The following is a 17006-nucleotide window of genomic DNA, read 5'->3' as shown; positions in this document are numbered from 1 at the left end:
AACAAAAAGGCCTTTCATTGGAAGTGTGTTGGGAGCCTCCAATAGGTTACCAAACTTCCATTTGTGTGTAATAATTTTAGGCAATTTTTACTTAGGATAGTGAGTGTTTTGTTGGGAACCTTGAATGTGGTCATCCAAACACTCTTAGGATTCACCTAGTTTACATTTCTTGCTTACTTTCATAGCTTATTTCTTTTACCTTCCATTGTCAAACCGCCTAGATAGCTTGCATTTTACCAATTAGTTTTTTTTTACATTATCTTTCACACCTCTTTTAGTGTTTATTTGGCTAGTTTCAACCATAGTTTCTTTTACCTTTTGTTTTCAAACCTCCAACAAGAAAGAACCACAAATTAGGAACCAACATGAGTCATCATTCATCTAGTGTTAATGGCGAGGGTACTAGTCATAAAGACCCTTTATCTAGAATCTTAGATGACTTGAGTTCCCTCAAGTTATGGAAAGAAAAACAAGAGAGAAAAGAAAAAGGAAAAAAAAGAGTGGAAGAAATAAGTCAAGATGAAAGAAAGAAAATAAGAGAGGAAGAAAGAAGAAAAATAATGAAAGAAATGAAAAGAGAAAAACATGCCTCCTATAGTAGTCATAACTCTTGCAAGAGCCTAAGTGAAGAACTTCGTGACTATTACGAAGGAAGGCATAGGTCACATCTTAGACCTCACTCCCATAGAAGAGAAAAGGAAAGAAAGTCTCAAGAGGCTAACATTAACCTCTCATACTTCCATGGGAAGGACAATGTAGAGGCTAACTTAGATTGGGAAATAAGGGTAGAGCAACAACTTAAAAAGAAGTCTACTTCAAAATCTTATGGTTCTCACTCTTATCCAAAGAAAGACCAAGGTCAAGGCATCTTAGGGGTGACACCTTCTAAGCCCAAAGATGATAAGGGGAAGGCAATAGAAAAGCAAGCCCCTAAGGCTAGTATGCAAGAGAAAACTAGCTCTATAAAGTGCTTTAAATGTCTTGGAAGAGGACACATGACTTCTCAATGCCCCACCACAAAAACCATGATTATGAGGGGCCAAGACATTTATAGTAGCCAAGATGAGGCTACTACTTCACCTTCCTCTAGTGAAAGTGAAGAAGCAAAATGGGAAGAATCTAGTGAAGAAATCTACCCCCAAGAAGATGGACAACCATTAGTGGTTAAAGAGAAGTGTAAGGAGGTAAGTGTCTCCTCCAAGAGGTTAGCTAAGAAGGAAACTCATTTTACAATAAAGACAAACATTAAAGAAACTTTTCCTCTTAGACAACCTCCACATTTTCTCTTTTGTAAAAAGACACTTGCTAGCATTGCCACACCTCTTGGGCTTGAGTTTATTCCTCAAGTAAAGAAGTTGTTGGATGAGGGTTTGGTTCGCAAGAGCTTAAATCCTTGTGCTTTTTTGGTGCCCAAAATAGGTATTATTAGGCATCAAGTCCCTAAAATAGGTGGTATGATGAATGTTTTGAGTGGTGCAACCCTCTTTTGTAAAATCACTCGTACACCTAACATCTTCATGGTGTGTGTACATAGGGACCCATTAGGTAGGTTTGTTCTTATTTTTAGTTTCAATACAAACTTAGGTACTCATATGGGACACCTTAGGTTTGTCATACTTTTTGGTAGGAATAATCAATATGAAAATACAGAAAAAGGTATGTTTTATTGCGTTACTTTTCTTAATTTTTCAAATAGTGATCAACGGGTTCCCATGAACCCTAAGAGAATAAAGGTCATTCATGAGTGGCTCATTCCACCAAGTATAAGAAAAATTTGGGGCTTCCATGACTTAACAAACTTTTACAAAAGGTTTGTCCCATATTTTTCTATACTTGTAGCACCACTCATTGAGTTGATGAGAAACCATGTTCCTTCATGGGAAGATGCCCAGGAAATGAATTTTCAGACCTTACCTTACTTCAACATACCAAACACCACTAATACATGTGTTTTTGTTCTTTTTACAGGTGTTGAGGGAAGGAGCCCAGAGTATGAAGAACCTCGGGATTTGAGGCAAATCCTTTCCAAGGTGGAGGGAATGATGCAATCCTACCCCGCAAGGGCATTGGTTAGAAGACTCCAAGTAGATTAGGCTAGAGATCCAAGGAAAGGCCCTAGGGTTCTCATGAGCCTTAGGGTAGATTTCGAGCCCATGGGCTAAGTATGAGCCCGCTTATCTTTGTAAATATTAGAATAGGTTTTTCCTTCGTCTAGGCCTTGTATTTTGGCCATTCTAGTAGTATAGGGTTTTAGCCTTGTATTTTGGGGCATTTTGAGTTGTCTTTGTAATAAGGACTTTTTTTTGTATTTTCATGTTTTTTTTTGTCATGGGGGTGAGCTTAGCTATTATAGGGGGTGTGTAGCTAAGCTCTAGCTTCTCATCTCAAGGAGGTGAGCTTAGCTATTAGAGAGGTATGTGTAGCTAAGCTCTAGCTTCTTTAGGAATCTTCTTAAAGAAGCTTCTCAAGGAGGTGAGCTTAGTTATGAGAGGGGTGTGTGTAGCTAAGCTCTAGCTTCTCAAGGAAGTTTTCTCAAAGAAGCTTCTCAAGGAAGTTTTCTCAAGAAAGCTTCTCAAGGAAGCTACCTAGTCTATAAATAGAAGCATGTGTAACAGTTGTGGTAACTTTGATGAATGAGAGTCTTGTGAGACACAACTCAAAGTTCAACTTCTCTCCCTTTTTCTTCCTTCAATTTCGTGCTCCCCCCTCTCTCTTTCTCTCCCTCTTTCTTTTCCTCCATTGAAGCATCCTTCCAAGCTTCTTATCCAAGGCTCATCTTGGTGGTGAAGCTCTTTTTTCCATGGCTTATTCCTTAATGGATGGCGCCTCGTCTCACCTCTTCTCCTTTGTCTTCCGTTGCATCTCCATGGTGAAAAATCACCATTGAAGGACCTCATTGAAGCTCAAAGATCCAACCTCCATAGAAGCTCCACAAGCAAGCTTCCATCAGACTCTATCCCATATGCAATACGGTACCATGTGAATGAAAAAAAACACCAGGGCGCCTAGGAGTACATAACAAGGAACACCACACAATGGGCATGTTAGGTCACTCTCACTAAATGAAATCATAAGGTGACCAGTTAGGGTCACTTTGATTTTTGAGAATGTTCCAACCATACGGGATCAACATAGGCTTAAAGGAGCACTAAACTGTATTTACCCCCAAGGCCTAGACTCCGAAGAATTCGTTAGGGCCTCACCTTCCTGAATTATACAATACCCACAACCTTACACTTATTTTCAAACATGTTTAACACAATGCGCTACAATTTAACACCTCAGGTTCCTAACTTGGAATCCTACACTATCCTTTTAACATCTCACGCATTGCGCTATAATTTAACACCTCAGGTTCCGAACTTGGAACCTTACATTTTCCTTTTAACACCTCACGCATAAACACTTTTCTCAAGGTAAACACCAGTCAGGTTATTGTATAATTCACAACTCACAACACAAGTAATATCACATCAAGTATTAACCACACAGTTATTCACAACCATATCCCATGTCCACAATTTAACATCCCATAGTTCATGAATTATACAATACTCATGACCTCACACTTGTTTTCAAACATGTTTAATATATTGCGCTACATTTTAACACCTCAGGTTCCTAACTTGGAACCCTACACTTTCGTTTCAATACCTTCTGCATAAACACTTTTCTCAAGGTAAACACCAGTCGAGTTAATATATAATTCACAACTTACAACACAAGTAATATTACATCAAGTATTAACCACACACTTATTCACAACCATGTCTCATGTCCATAATATAACATCTCAAAGCTCATGAGTTATACAATACTCATGACCTTACACTTGTTTTCAAACACATTTAACACATTGTGCTATAATTTAACATCTTAGGTTCCTAACTTGGAACCTTACACTTTCCTTTTAACACCTCGTGCATAAACACTTTTCTCAAGGTAAACACTAGTCAAGTTATTGTGTAATTCATAAATCACAACACAAGTAATATCACATCAAGTATTAACCACACACTTATTCACAACCAAATTCCATGTTCACAATTTTAACATCTCTCAATGTCACAATCCACCATCACATGTTTACGTGTATCTAACAAATTAACACATGCTCAACTTGGCACTTATACTCAATCTTAATCACAATTTTATAATATATTGTACTTACCAAAATCTGGAGCTGACACACGTTTGGGTGGATGTGGCTAAGGTTGGCTTTAGGACTTCACACATCGGCTTTGAGAGTTGCCTTTGTTAAGAGGACAAGAAGGGGGACCTGTAAAACAAAGGACTTCGACGCTCAAGTAAGTATGAGTTATGAGAATAAGCAAGGATGTATAAGAAGGTACGCAAGCAGGTGTGTGTAGTGTGCTCGAGATGTATTTATAAGAGTGGAATGGAGTTGTGAGTCTTTCTCTATAGGTGTTGTTATTGCCGTTGTAGATAATTATCGGCTTGTAGATAATAGCTGGTAGCTTATAGATAATGTTACAAATAACATGCAACTTAAAGATAATTGCTAGTAGATAATTGTTACTTACAGGTAATGTGTAGTCTTGTAGATAATTGAATACCTTCCAAGAGATAAAGAGGTAACAATATATTGAAATATTAAGATTTTAGAGATAACATGTCTATTGGGGAGTGTCATACCCTAATTTCGTCCGGGGACCTGTGCTTGGTGGCATGCAACTTGCGTTTGGTCATTTTAAGGTGCTTGGCACCCATCATTAGGCAATTTGTGAAATTCCGTGACGTGCCGGAAATCAAAAGAAAACATTGATGCACAATCCGTAAGGTTCCGTGACACACCGGAAATCAAAAGGAAGCATCGTTGCACAATTAGTGAGGTTCCGTAACATTCCGTAAGTCAAAAAAGGGATGATTATGTAATCCGCAAGGTTCCGTAACATTACGGAAAGAAAACAAGTATCCTTACGAAATTCATAAGTTTCCGTAACTTTACGAAAAAAGAATCACCAAAAAAAGGCAGGGGGTGTATTTAGTAAAAATGGAGGTGCAAATAGCAACCAGGCCCACTTGGGCCCTCCAGAAGATTCCTCCAGAAGGCTGTTGCTTCTGGAGGAAGCAACCTTGCTCGCCTGGGCGAGCTGGGTGGCAAGCTTCTCCCCCATTTTCTTATAAATAGGGGGAGAAGTGAAGAGAAATTTCGTTCAGCCCTCCTGGTAATTCAGAATCACTTAAAATTAGTGAAAAAAATTGGTTCCGTGAAGAAAATCCAAGCCGAGGCGCTTCCGTAACGTTTCCGTGGGTGATTTCGCGAAGGTTTTCGGCCGTTCTTCGACGTTCTTCATTCGTTCTTCGTCGTTCTTTGGTCTTCAACCGGTAAGTTTCCTAAATCGAACTTTTCAATTCATTCTATGTACCCTTAGTGGTCCTCATTTTCTTTTACGTGCTTTCATTTACATTTCCTTTACTTTTCGTACCCCTTTTGACGTGCTTTAGTAATTTGCTTAAGTTATTTTCTCGCCTAATCAAAAAATAAAATAAATTTCCACCGATCATTTGAATTGTAATATCTGTTAATTTCTGTTAAAATGAATTCCGACCGTTCGGTCATACCGTAACTGCGTTGGAAACCAAAAAGAGGTAAAATAATAGTATAATAATCAAAAATATATTTTAGTAAAATAAATAAAAAAAAACAATCGGACGTTTTTCTTTGGGATTTCTCCTTCTTAATCGAATCAATTAATGACCAAAGTGAAACTAAGGCTAAAATCAATTCATAAACTAAACTTTTGACATTGCCTAAAAAAGCCATTTTCAAAGGTCCAACGCCTTGAAATGGTCTTTCTCACTTCTATTGGTTTAAATGTGGATTTCTAAAAACCCTAAATCAATATGTAACTTTTTATTACTTCCTTCAAAAATAGAGAAATCATTAAATGGTCCAAAGCCTTAATGTTTTTCTCATCTTTTCAAAAGAATCGAAAGATTGTTTAATGGTCCAATGCCTTAAATGATTTTTCATTCAATAAAAACATGTTTTGCAAAAAGGGTAAAAACAACTTAACCCAAACACTTTGTTCCCAAAGAACTACGTAGGTCTGATTTCCTTATGGCAATTAAGGAATATGTAGGAGCAAGGGAAACCCCCTCGTCGACCGCAAAAAGATAAAAAGTATAAAAAGTACAAAAAAAGTAATAAAGAAGTAAAAAGGAACATAAAAATTGAAGTCATGTTTGCACATTTGATTAAAGGCTGTCGTCTCTTGTGATGGACGTGTGGGGTGCTAATACCTTCCCCGTGCGTAAATACAACTCCCGAACCTTTCACTTAAAAGGTCGTAGATCACGTCTTTTCCGGTTTTTCCGACGTTTTCCTAAAATAAACGTTGGTGGCGACTCTGCGTGTATTCCTTTCTTGGAACACGCATCCCGCGAGTCACGCGTCGCCCTCCCGCCGAAGGGTAGGTTGCGACATTTGGCGACTCCACTGGGGACCTTTTTTAGAGAGTTAGGCCATTTAATCTTGTGCAATGTTTTATCATGACTTTCTCCTTTGTTGGTTTCCCTTTATTTGTCTTATGTTCTTGTGTATATAAACTCTTTGTTGCTTTTAGTGCGTTTTAAAATGTATGCATGAGGTAAATATTTATTCATTTAATGCACACAAACACCAACACTATTTGCACACACTGTGAGTTAAAAATGGGCCCTATACCCGGGTTCATGGGAACATAAGGAGTGGAGGTGAATCTGCGATCATGCTAGGTCTCCGACTTGCTTGATTACAGTGAACCCTCATCTAGAGTTTTCCTCTTTGAAAATATATCGTTGCTAGTAGTCCCTACTGCTGCAATATGTTCTTCAAAGGGGATGATACCTCTAGAGACCTTCAAGAGAGATATGACCACCTTGGGAATTATCACTAAAAGCCTTGTTAGCTCCCTCCTATATAGGTCCCTTGAATAGGGGCACGGAGCGGACACGCTGCGTGCCATTTTTCACACTGCCATGCATAAGTGTCACGTACCATTTTGCTTATATTTTGTGAATATTGTCATACTGTACATTCCCGTGTTGCGCCTTTTGCATATGCATCACGCACATTGGAAAACCAACGGACGGTCCGAGTCACCTTCTTTAATACATACGTCAGGCACTTTGCTACCCCAAGATGTTGTATCTAAGAAGGAGACAATTTCCCGGGCTCCCGTGTTCATAAATTGAATTTGTGTCATATTTCCGCATGCATTCATCCATTCCACCCATGATAGATGTTGGAGTTTTGATTCGCGCCTATTTTTGTTCACTTTAGTAAAACATAGGATCAAGTCAAATGCCTTCGCTTAAAAAGAGGTTCTATCAAGTTAAGGTCAAGAGCCTAGGGACCACCAGTCTAAAAGAGTTAGGGCAGTTAATGGGTCAGCTCCAGCGGCAAGCTTTTCGCAAATATTATGGTAAAATCTGGGACTTAGCCATGGTAGAAGTCTCTACATAGGCCATTGCCTCCCTTGCCCAGTATTATGATCAGCCGATGAGGTGCTTCACCTTTGGGAACTTCCAGCTATCACCTATGGTAGAAGAATTTGAAGAGATCCTAGGATGCCCTCTAGGGGGGAGGAAACCATACCTCTTCACAGGGTTCTATCCCTCATTAGCTAGAATTTCCAAAATAGTCCAGATCTCGGCGCAGGAATTAGACCACAGGAAGCAAGTCGAAAATGGGGTGGTTGGAATACCGAGAAAGTATTTTCAGGCAAAAGCAAGAATCTTGGAAGGTAAAGGCGAGTGGGCCCCGTTCATAGATATTCTCGCACTGTTGATTTTCGGAGGAGTCCTCTTTCCAAATGTGGATGGGTTGGTGGACCTGGCAGCGATCGACGTATTTCTCGCCTATCATAACCACAAGGAAAGTCCAGTTGTCGCTATGCTAGCCGACCTATATGACACCTTCGACCGAAGATGTGAAGAGAGCAATGCAAGGATTGTTTGCTGCACTCCAGCTCTTTATGTATGGTTAGTTTCACACCTTTTTCGCCAAGAGGTGAGGCATGCTTGCCCGCTAGAAAGTCACCGTTCATGCACAGAGAAAGGAGGGGCAAATTGGGACCAACTCTTAGCAAGCAAAGAAGGAGCATCTGTCAACTGATTCCCTCGATGGAAGGAAGGAGGAACCGGAGTTCTTATTTCATGCAGAGGATTTCCAAATGTTCCCTTGATGGGGACGAGGGGTTGCATCAGCTACAATCCCGTTCTTGCAATAAGACAACTTGGCTACCCTATGAGAGGGGCGCCACTAGAGGATGAGCTCGTGCCTGTCATTTCATGAGGCTTCAATAATACCAACGTGGAGACGCTTCAGAAGGTCCGCAAGGCATGGGGGGTGGTACAAAAGAAGGACAAAGAGCTCAGAGGCAGTGGGCCCATTGGTGGCTACCGTGAGTGGTTGAAAGCCCACGTGCAAGGTTTGGATTGGCTCCCAAGTCTGAGAACCGCTAAGAGGGAGGAAGATGAGGCACCGGCGGAAGATGAAGAGGTGCAGGCCCTTAGGACGGAACTCAAGCAAGCTCAAACAGTCAAAGAAAGGTTCAAATCAGCAGCTCTTAAAATCCGAGAGGAGAATGCTGAACTGAGAGATATAAATATAGCTACCACCAAGGCTTTGGAACAAGAGACCAAGAGGGCTCGTAGGGAAGAGCACGGCTGGAACAAGTTCCGAGGGGCTCTGTGGGGTAGTAACAACGAGCTTAAACTCCGGAGGGAGGAAAGGGACCAATCACGAGTAGACAATTTGATCTTGAAAGATGAATTGAAGGCTTGCTCGAGGCGCAAAAGAAGTTTGTCTCAGCGGTTATGCGAGACAGAGACCAACATGTTAGCTATCATCACCAAGTACCAAGAGGAACTAAGTCTAGCCACGGCCCACAAGCATAGAGTGGCGGACGAGTATGCCCAAGTGTACGCGGAAAAGGAGGCTAGAGGAAGGGTGATCGACTCGTTACATCAAGAGGCAACAATGTGGATGGACCGATTTGCTCTTACATTGAACGAAAGCCAAGAACTTTCCCGATTGCTAGCCAAGGCCAAAGCAGTGGCGAACACCTACTCTGCCCCCGAGGAGATCCACGAACTTCTCAGCTATTGTCAGCATACGATAGACTTAATGGCCTATATGATTAGAAACCGCTAGGAAGTTTGTATTGTCGCTCAAATCTTTACTAGTTATAACTTTCTGAATAAAATGAGTTTATCCCACGTTTTTACTCCAAAAAATTAGTGCGAATCAAATCACTCCCGCATTTTATCTCTAGCATGCATAAGCATCTCTTCATGGCATCATAATGAACATATCGTTCCTACATTTGTCCGTTATCATGTTCTAGCATCACATTTTGCATGAGTCATTGCATCATCATGCATATGCGTTCAACATACTTTTTGTTCTACAAACTCATACCTTTTGTTTTCATGTTTGCTCATGCGTGATCCTTGCATTTTCCTCTACAAAACAAAAACAAAAAAATAAGCATGAAAATTCATGATGCATTCTTGGTTGCATATATTCGGTACCATGAGCCAACCATGTTGGGATCATAAACCCGTTTCACTTAAAAACAGAATGAGTGAACATGGTACCTAATGCATTGTTAACTAAGAAAAGATGTTTCTTCGGGCATCTCAAATTCATAATTACATTCTCCATGCATAGTATGTGTATTCCCGAGTCTTTCATCCCTATGAAATGTTGTTGAAGTATTGGCGATCAAAATTTCCATTCCCTGGATTATAGGGTTGAACCAAGCTCATGCTTTTTCGAAAAAAGTTCATCAAGTCAAGTTGAAGTATGGAAGTAACCATCTTGCAAAAGTTGGGGCAAAAGATGAATCGAGTTACATCACTGCTTTGTTTACTGCCAAACACATTTAGGACTGTTGATGTCCTTGTTACTTCCAGTTTCACCTTGACCAAGATGTCATGAACCATGTTGAAAAATCTAAATTCATTCAACCCCATGTCCTGCGTAAAAATTCGCAATACTTCATCTGTGTATCATTCACATACATCCATGCTTTTCATTGGTTGCATTGCTCATTGCATTCTTTCCTTGAAAAAGAAAATAAAAATAAATAAATAAATAAAAAAAATAAAATGAAAATGAACTTAATCGTTATTATCAAAAAGAAAAAAAAACACGCTTTACGGCGCCCTTACCAAACCCGTGCTAGAGCTAGAGTAATGGGTGAACTAGAGAAGGTGCAAGAGCAGATGAAGGCCGACATGGAGGCCATGAAAGAGCAAATGGCCACAATGATGGAGGCCATAATAAGCATGAAAAAGATAAGGGAAGTCGATATGGTTGCAGTTGCTGCTACCAACGCCGTTGCTAAGGTGAACCCGATGCCCCCATCTGGCCTCAACCAAATGAATCATCCAACCTCAAATATGGTAGGCAAAGATTTGGGAAGTACGGACGACCCCATGATGTGAAAATTCAAAACGAGCACGCCTTCCCATCATATGGCTTGCCTCCCAACTATACACCACCCAATGTGGCATACACTCTCAATGAAAATCTCAATAACTCCACTCCGATACTCATTGAGAATCAATAACCTCAATCTGATCAGGCACATATCTCTCAAACCATGGGGGAGACACATGAAATTCCCCACCACAATCTAGCTGACTTCGAGCCTTGGCTCGGATATGCCACTGAAGGGCAAGCAGTTGGTGGTATACCCTTTGAAAACACTTTGGAGGGCCCTCAGTTTCGCCCACAACCACAACCATTGCATTTTGCGGTGGGAAAAGCCCCTCCTGCTATGGCCGAAAAGGGAAAGGCGGATCATCTAAAGGAAAGGCTCAGGGCCATTGAAGGAGGTGAAGATTATGCCTTTGCTAACCTAGAAAAGTTGTTCCTAATACCCAAACATGATCATTCCCAAGTTCAAGGTGCCGGACTTTGACAAGTACAAGGGGACTACTTGCTCCAAGAACCATTTAAAGATGTATTGTCGGAAGATGGAGGCATACGCAAAAGATGAGGAATTGTTGATACATTCCTTCCAAGAAAGTCTTACTGGGGTAGTTGTTACCTGGTACACTAACTTGGAACCTTCCCGAGTCCATTCCTGGGAGGACCTAATGGTTGCCTTCGTTAGGCAGTGTCGGTATAATGGCATCAGATAGGATGCAACTACAAAAAGTGTGCAAAAAGGGGGCACGAATCTTTCAAAGAATAAGCCCAAAGATGGAGAGACTTGGCAACTCAAGTAGCACCCCCAATAACAGAGAAAGAGATTATCACAATGATAGCAGACACGTGACCGGTGTTCTACTATGAAAAAATGGTGGGTTACACACCTTCAAGTTTTATAGATTTGGTCTTCGCCAGCAAAAAGATCGAAGTGGATCTGAAAAGAGGCAAATTTAATCATCCTGCTTGGACGAATGAGAAAACTGGGGCAAATAAAGAGGGTGAGGATGATGTGTTTAGGCATTTCACCGAACACTTGGTGGGCGCATGTTTAGGCATCAATAGCAAGAGAACGGGGACAATGTGGCATGCCCCATTGCTTCAAAATGCATTATAGGCCTAGGGCCATCTCATACAAACCCCCAATTCAACCCAATCAAGCAAGAAAACAAACCAAAATTGCCCCACATATTTGAGCACATTCCCACATTTTAGAGCACCAAAAGGAGATCAAAATACACCAATAAAAAGCTAGAAAGCTTAGGGATGGAATACTTACTTGTTGGTGATGAACAAAAGCGCGAAACGGAATCAAAAAATGCGAAAAATGATGACCCTAGGGCTGCAAACTCGTAAATCCCGTGGGTATGGCTTTTGAAAGGGGGGAAAAGAAGTTTTTTTGAATGCAAAAACGTCCCCCCTTTCGTCACTTTTATATTTTGGTGCAGGGGTGGCTCGCCCAGGCGAGCTAACCTGCATGTTTTTTTTTGAGAGGAACATTAACCATGTCCCCTCCTTCCTTATGGGTTAGCGTTTTGCGTAACTTGCACTTACTTAAGTTAGAATTAGGCGTTGATTACTTATTTTTAAAACAAACAAATAGTAAAAGAAAACTGCGAATACAAAGGATACGGGGCTGCCACTTGCATCCGTTCCTAAGTACCTGCAAGTAATAAACAACCAGGTATGGCCAATCTTGACCGCGTCGTTGTCTTACCTTGATTGGTTTTTGCTTTCCATGTTTGGTCCCCACCCCAGAAGGTAGCTCAAGATGATCCTGCCCCTGTTTTACCACAACAATATGCATGCGTATGCGTATGCATGAATGTTTTCAAATGCAACAAATTTGAGCAAAAGTTGGTTTAGGTTCAATTTTAATTAAGCGCTTGGGGCATCCCATGAACTGAGCGGAAGGGCTCAGGTGATCACAAATCAACGCAAGGTTTGAAACCAACGCGAGGACTAAATCCTCGAATCCACGTTCATTTCTTTGAAAGATTGCAACGAGAGATACAGCAGACGGGAAATCCCTGGGGGAAATCCAGAAAACGCATAAAGATAAAGAACAAGCAGCGACATCGTTAATTGCCCCAGATTCTAAGCATAATATCGCTTGACGACATCAGAATTCACGGGTGAAGGTAGCTCTTTGCCATCCATGTTGGTAAGCACCAGGGCTCCTCCGGAAAAAGCCCTCTTCACAACAAAAGGCCCTTCATAGTTCGGGGCCCATTTCCCTCGATTGTCCTTGACAGCATGGGACATTTTCTTTAGCACAAGGTCTCCCTCATGGAACTTGCGCAAACGTACTTTCTTGACGAATGCATTCTTCATTCTTTGCTGGTACAAGCGCCCATGACTCATGGCCGTTAAGCGCTTACCCTCAATGAGGTTGAGCTGGTCATAGCGCGTTTGAGCCCACTTTGATTCCTTTAATCCGGATTCTACCAAGATCCTTAATGACAGGACTTCTACCTCAAACGGTAACACAGCCTCCATCCCATATACCAATGAGAACGGCGTTGCCCCAGTTGACGTTCGCACTGAAGTTCGGTAACCGTGTAATGTGAATGGGAGCATTTCATGCCAATCCTTGTATGACACGGTCATCTTTTGGATAATCTTTTTGATATTCTTATTGGCCGCTTCCACGGCTCCATTCATCTTTGGCCGGTAGGGTGTGGAATTGTGATGCTGGATTTTAAACTCCTCGCACATTTCCCCCATCATCTTGTTATTCGGTTGGTGCCGTTGTCCGTGATAATCTTCCTTGGCAAACCATATCGGCAGATGATCTCTTTCTTAATGAACCTGACCACCACACCCCTCGTAACATTGGTATAGGAAGCTGCCTCGACCCACTTGGTGAAATAATCTATCGCCACGAGGATGAAGCGATGACCATTCGAGGCCTTGGGCTCAATGGCCCCGATGACATCTATTCCCCACATGGAGAAAGGCCAAGAGGCGGACATGACATTCAGAGAATGCGGTGGAGCATTGACATTATCTGCGAACGCTTGACATTTGTGGCATTTCCTTACATGGACACAATAATCACTTTCCATGGTAAGCCAGTAATAACCTGCTCTTAGGATCTTCCTGGCCATAGCATGCCCGTTGGCGTGTGTTCCAAATGAGCCCTCATGAACTTCCTCGATCATGTGATTTGCCTCCCTGGCATCCACACACCGCAGGAGTATCATGTCGTGGTTTCTCTTATACAGTATGCTTCCACTCATGAAGAAACCGGCCGCCAACCTTCTCAATGTCCTCTTTTCATTGTCGGCAATCTCTGGCGGGTATTCTTTGCTTACGACATATCGCTTGATGTCGAAATACCAAGGCTTACCGTCCCGTTCCTCTTCTACTTGGCAGCAATGCGCAGGTTTGCCACGACACCAAAATTCAATGTAGGGTAAATCCCCGTGCGGCGTTAGCTGGAACATGGACGCCAAAGTAGCAAGCGCATCCGCCATTTGATTTTCCTCGCGGGGAACATGATGGAAAGAGATCTCATCAAAGGTTTTAGCCAATTCCTTGATATAGGCTTTGTAGGGTATCAGCTTGGGATCTCTAGTTTCCCATTCCCCTCTCAGCTGATGGATTACCAACGCTGAGTCGCCATACACCTTGAGTAGTTTGACATTGGAGTCAATTGCTGCCTGGACGGCTAGGGCACATGCTTCATATTCGGCCATGTTGTTAGTGCAGTCGAATCCTAGCCTGGCTGTGAAAGGTACACATTGATTGTCTGGAGAGACCAATACTGCCCCAACGCCATGGCCTAGAATGTTTGACGCTCCGTCAAACCATACGGTCCATTTGTCCCGATCTTCGTCCAATTTTTCCTCAAATAAGGCCATGATGTCCTCATCCGGGAATTTAGGATGCATGGGCTGATAGTCGTTAAGAGGCTGTTGAGCCAAATAATCTGCTAAGGCGCTTCCTTTTATCGCCTTTTGGGTGACGTAAACTATATCAAACTCGGATAGCAGGACTTGCCACCGGGCGATTCATCCCGTGAGAGCTGGCTTTTCAAAGACGTACTTAACCGGGTCCATCTTGGATATCAACCAGGTAGTATGGCTCAACATGTACTGCCTTAGGCGATGGGATGCCCATACTAAAGCACAACACGTTCTTTCGAGCAACGAGTAATTCATTTCACAGGTCGTGAACTTCTTACTTAGGTAGTAAACAACGCGCTCTTTCTTTCCGGATTCGTCATGTTGCCCCAGCATACACCCTATTGACTCGTCTAAGATTGTCATGTACAAAATGAGAGGCCTTCCAGGTACTGGTGGCATAAGTACGGGAGGATTCATAAGGCACTTCTTGATCCTTCCAAAAGCTTCTTGGCAATCCTCATTCCAGCGATCAGTTTGGTTTTTGCGTAAGAGCTTGAACAACGGCTCACAAATGGCGGTGAGCTGCGATATGAATCTGGCAATATAATTTAAGCGTCCCAGGAAGCCTCGGACTTGCCTCTCAGTACGTGGTTCCGGCATCTCAAGGATAGCCTTCACCTTTTCGGGGTCTACCTCTATCCCTTTCTGGCTTACAATGAAACCAAGCAATTTCCCCGATTTGACCCCAAAGGTACACTTGGCGGGGTTCAACCTTAATTGATATTTCTTAAGCCTTTCGAACAACTTCCGCAGGTTGACAAGGTGTTCTTCCTCGGATTTAGATTTAGCAATTATGTCGTCCATGTAGACCTCTATCTCTTGATGCATCATATCATGGAACAAAGCTACCATGGCCCGTTGATAAGTTGCCCCGGCATTCATGAGTCCAAAGGACATCACCTTGTAACAGAACGTCCCCCACAGGGTGACGAAAGTAGTCTTTTCCATATCGTCTGGCGCCATCTTTATCTGATTGTAACCGGAGAAACCGTCCATGAAGGAAAATAAAGCGAAATTGGTCGTGTTATCCACGAGGATATCGATGTGTGGCAAAGGAAAATTGTCCTTGGGACTGGCCCGATTCAGGTCCCGATAATCCACACACATCCGTACTTTCCCATCTTTCTTAGGGACCGGTACAATGTTGGCAACCCATTCTGGATACCGAGCGACGACCAGAAAACCAGCGTCAAATTGCTTCTTCACTTCTTCTTTTATCTTCAAGGATGTTTCGGGCTTCATCCTTCTCAGTTTCTGCTTTACTGGGGAACACTCGGGATTTAGAGGTAATCGGTGCTGTACAATGTCGGAACTCAAACCGGGCATATCTTGGTATGACCAAGCAAAGATGTCTTGGTAGTCTCTTAGCAGGATTATTAACTCTTCACGGATAGGTGCGGTAATACCTGTGCCTATCTTTACTTCCCTTTTTCCACCGCCAATTCCCAAGTCTACTAGTTCTGTTTCTTCTTGATGAGGCCCCATTTCTTGGTTCTCATGGGCGACCATTCTTTCTAATTCTGGGGGAAGTCCCACATCCTCGTTTCCTTCATCTTCCGTTTGATTCATTTCTTGCTCGAAGTCGATAGGTGGGTCCCAGGTATTAGTACCTTCGGGGGACTCGTCATCGGATCTGCCATTTCAGAAAAAGAAGTGAACATGCAAATGAATGAGAATGGGTAGAGACGTAGGAACAGATGAAGAAAGATCCTTGTATTATAAATTCAAAAACAAAAGACACAAAGCCTTAACAAAAGGAAAAAACTCTAAAGCCTAGGCCCAACTATAGAGCTTTTAAAACCGTAAAGGTTTACATTATGCTCGTTGCGTAAATGCCGGGGCGTTCCTCCAATCGCCAATTTCCCAGCTGGAAATCAGGAGGGCATGGTCGTACCAAATCCAATGTACTCAGAACATCATCTTCGTATATCGCAACCACTTGACCTTCGTCTCCCAGACCCGCGCTTATAAAGCTTCTACTTATGTGGCAGGGTGGGCTTCCTTCACTTTCTTGCCTCAACTGCGAGCTTTGACCACCGCTTTTCCTTCCCGCGATGCTTCTCTTCATATCCGCCTGAGTGGGTTTATAGCCTAAACCATACTTCCCACGATTTCCTTTGGCATTTATCAGGCTAGTTATGTCGCCGTTGTCTTTGCCCAAACCCATTCCGGGTTCGTAACCGTTTCCCAACATAACTCGAGCCATCATTACTGCTGCATCGGACAGGCAAGCTTGCCCAGAGAATGAGTCCACGGAGGAAATGCTTACCACCTCAAAAGATTGGAAAGCGGTTTCTAATGACTCCTCTGCGGCTTCCACATCAGGCATAGAGGACGGGCAGCTCACCAAGATGTCTTCCTCGTCTGACACGATGACCAAATGCCCCTCCACTACGAATTTCAACTTTTGGTGGAGTGTAGAGGGAACAACTCCCACTGAGTGGATCCATGGCCGCCCCAACAGACAGCTGTGGGGGGGGGGGGGGTTAATATCCATTATTTGGAAGGTAACTTGACAGGTGTGAAGGCCTATCTGTACCGGGAGATCGATCTCCCCCCTAACCTCTCGGCGGGTGCCGTCGAAGGCACGAACCACCATTGAACTTGGCTTTAAGTGGGAGGCATTGAATGGTAATTTCTCCAAA

Source organism: Glycine soja, chromosome 14 (genome assembly GCF_004193775.1).
Source record: "Glycine soja cultivar W05 chromosome 14, ASM419377v2, whole genome shotgun sequence".
Lineage (NCBI taxonomy): Eukaryota > Viridiplantae > Streptophyta > Magnoliopsida > Fabales > Fabaceae > Glycine > Glycine soja.
Note: the sequence above shows the minus strand (reverse complement) of the source record.